Raw genomic sequence first — 3,732 nt, 5'->3', positions numbered from 1 at the left:
TAATTCACTTTTTTATTCTAGTCACTTAAAATCTTTTGTCTCTCCTCTCAAGGATTTTCCAAACTTCAAATGATTTCCTTTTTAAAGGGAGCACTTTAATGTTTGCATCTCTATTCAGATTCTTACAGCTCTTATGATTCTCTCATTGTCTATTTTTTTGAAATGAAAACCCTTCAGGTGGTTTCCTACTAAGTCAAGAGACAGCAGTGGGGGAGTGCTTAAATGTTTACCCTCTGTTAGAGCTGACTTAGGATGACAAAAAGGAAGTTGTATCAGAATTAGAAGCTCACAGCCAGATAAGATGGTAGGCTGGCAACATGCTCTGAATCTCTGGGTGAAGTAAAAAAATAATAATGAAAAATCTAATGAAGAAAAAAAGTGATTAGGTAACAGTCCATTACCAACATGTAAACTTAACATTTAAGAAGATAATGGTACAAATATTATACAATTTCTGGTACTGTAAATGTTTAAAACAATAACACTCTCCCCTACTCCAGTACTCTTGCCTGGAGAATCCCATGGACAGAGGAGCCTGGTGGGCTGCGGTCCGTGGGGTCGCTAAGAGTCGGACACGACTGAGCGACTTCACTTTCACTTTTCACCTTCATGCATTGGAGAAGGAAATGGCAACCCACTCCAGTGTTCTTGCCTGGAGAACCCCAGGGATGGGGAGCCGGGTGGGCTGATGTCTATGGGGTCGCACAGAGTCGGACACAACTGAAGTGACTTAGCAGTAGCAGCAGCTCAAAATACAGTGTCGAGGTAGCAAAATCCTCAGCAGGAGGCCTTTGGTTCTGATGAAAGTTAAAGTGGCTCAGTCATGTCTGGCTGTTTAAATTCTCCTGGCCAGAATACTGGAGTGGGTAGTTGTACTCTTCTCCAGGGAATCTTCCCAACCCAGGGATCAAAGCCAGGTCTCCCACATTGCAGGTGGATTCTTTACAGGCTGAGCCACCAGAGAAACCCAAGAATACTGGAATGGGTAACCTATCCCTTCCCCAGAGAATCTTCCCAACTCAGGGATCAAACCCAGGTCTCCCGCATTGCAGGTGGATTCTTTACCAGCTGAGCCACCAGGGAAGCCCATTGGAGATAGCATTTCATTGTTGTTTTGTCTTTTAAGTGATGCTGAATCAAACATCAGTCACTGAATTTTTCCTCCTGGGAGTGACAGACACCGAAGTACTGCAGCCGGTTCTCTTCATGGTTTTCCTTACAATTTACTTTCTCAATTTGGCTGGAAATGGAGCCATCCTGATAGTTGTCATCTCTGATCCAAGACTTCATTCTCCTATGTAATTTTTCCTGGGAAACCTGTCATGTCTAGATATCTGCTACTCCACAGTGACTCTGCCAAAGATGCTGGAGAACTTCCTCTCTACACACAAAGCAATTACTTTCTTGGGATGCATAAGCCAGCTTCATTTCTTCCACTTTCTGGGTAGTACAGAGGCCATGCTGGTGCCCGTGATGGCCTTTGACCGCTTTGTGGCTATCTGCAAACCACTTCGGTACACACTTATCATGAGTCATCAGGTCTGTACCCAGATGGCTGTCACTATCTGGATCATTGGTTTTTTCCGTGCCCTGCTGCACTCAGTGATGACATCTCGCTTAAACTTCTGTGGTTCCAACCACATCCATCACTTCTTCTGTGATGTTAAGCCATTGCTCAAGCTAGCCTGTGGGGACACTGAGCTCAACCAGTGGCTGCTCAATAATGTCACGGGGACCTTTGCCATGGGCTCATTCTTTCTAACGCTTCTCTCCTATTTCTACATTATTCTTTATCTTTTCTTTAAGACCCATTCTTGCAGCATGCTTCATAAAGCACTGTCCACTTGTGCCTCTCACTTCATGGTAGTTGTTCTTTTATTTGGTCCTGTGTTTTTCATTTACATTCGTCCTGCCTCAGGTAGCTCTGTGGACCAGGAACGGATCATTGCTATTATGTACAGTGTGGTCACTCCTGTGCTAAATCCACTGATCTATACTTTGAGAAACAAAGAAGTGAAGGAGGCCTTGAGGAGGGTGATCAGAAGGAAGGTCTGACTTGAAGTCTATGAACTCTTCTGAAGCATAAACAGGCAATGAGATAGTTGAGATGTGAAATTATATTGTTTCTCAAATTGTTTATCAAATATATAAATACATATATATATATATATATGTCTATATATATATATGTCTGTGTACATGCTAAATCACTTCTGTTATGTCTGACTCTTTGTGACCCTTTGTACTTTAGCCCTCCAGGCTCCTCTGTCCATGGGATTTTCCAGGCAAGAATACTGGAGTGGATTGCCATTTCCTCTTCCAGTATTCTTCCAGACCCACAAACTGAATCCATGTCTCTTACATCTCTTGCATTGCCAGGAGGGTTCTTTACCACTAGCACCACCTGGGAAGCCCATCTATACATGTGTACCTGGAAAAGGCTTATCTAGTGTTCAACAATGCATTCTTAGGTAATAGAAATGAAATGTGAACAAATGAAACATCAGCCATGGAAGTCTAATGCTGAATTTGTTTTTGAGATACCAGTGATAAAACAGATTTGCTATATATCTCAACAAACTCTTCACTGGATTTAGTTATAGAAATTTGCCTCTACTGCCCATGTAGCATGTAGTTTTTTAAGCCTGTCTAAATGACCCCTCCAGGTTAGCACATTTTAACGTAAGAAGTAAAATTATTATGCTTTCAGATTTTGAGAATTTTAATTTAGGACATAGTTACTCAGAAAATTAAATGTTAACTCACCATTTAACATACTATTTAAGGGGAATTTTTAAGAGGTATGTCATGATTTCTTGTTATCCAAGCAGGGAGGCAAAATAATAAGTAAAATTATATTGTAATCAGGAATGAACAGAAAATAACCTGTAATTTAACTTCAAATAATTTCAATATTTTTAGAACTCAATAGTCACACTCTCAATTACTATGAATTGTTATTAAAAATGGAGGCAGGTTGATATGACCCAGCAATACCACTTCTGGGCATACACACTGAGGAATCCAGATCTGAAAGAGACACGTGCACCCCAATGTTCATCGCAGCACTGTTTATAATAGCCGGGACATGGAAGCAACCTAGATGCCCATCAGCAGATGAATGGATAACGAAGGTGTGGTACATATACACCATGGAATATTATTCAGCCATTAAAAAGAATTCATTTGAATCACTTCTAATGAGATGGATGAAACTGGAGCCCATTATACAGAGTGAAGTAAGCCAGAAAGATAAAGAACATTACAGCATACTAACACATATATATGGAATTTAGAAAGATGGTAACGATAACCCTATATGCAAAACAGAAAAAGAGACACAGAAGTACAGAACAGACTTTTGAACTCTGTGGGAGCAGGTGAGGGTGGGATGTTTCGAAAGAACAGCATGTATATTATCTATGGTGAAACAGACCACCAGCCCAGGTGGGATGCATGAGACAAGTGCTCGGGCCTGGTGGGCTGGGAAGACCCAGAGGAGTCGGGTGGAGAGGGAGGTGGGATGGGGGATCGGGATGGGGAATACGTGTAACTCTATGGCTGATTCATATCAATGGACAAAACCCACTGAAAAATTAAAAAAAATAAATAAAAATAAAAAAATAAACTAAAAAAAAAATTTAAAAATGGAGGCAGGTTGAAAAGACATCCCAAGAATATCTTCTTTTGGATAGCAGCCATCCTGACTGGTGTGTAATGGTACCTCATTGT

At 40.9% G+C, this 3,732-nt stretch overlaps 1 pseudogene; it reads left to right on the top strand.

Annotated features, from left to right (window-relative positions):
- The first annotated feature begins 1,128 nt into the window (after nt 1-1,128).
- On the top strand, nt 1,129-2,055 carry LOC136151797 (olfactory receptor 12D1-like; annotated as a pseudogene).
- The last annotated feature ends 1,677 nt before the right edge of the window (nt 2,056-3,732 follow it).

Source organism: Muntiacus reevesi, chromosome 20, assembly GCF_963930625.1.
Source record: "Muntiacus reevesi chromosome 20, mMunRee1.1, whole genome shotgun sequence".
Lineage (NCBI taxonomy): Eukaryota > Metazoa > Chordata > Mammalia > Artiodactyla > Cervidae > Muntiacus > Muntiacus reevesi.
The sequence above is the reverse complement of the archived record's forward strand: the minus strand, read 5'-3'. Positions and strand labels throughout refer to the sequence as shown.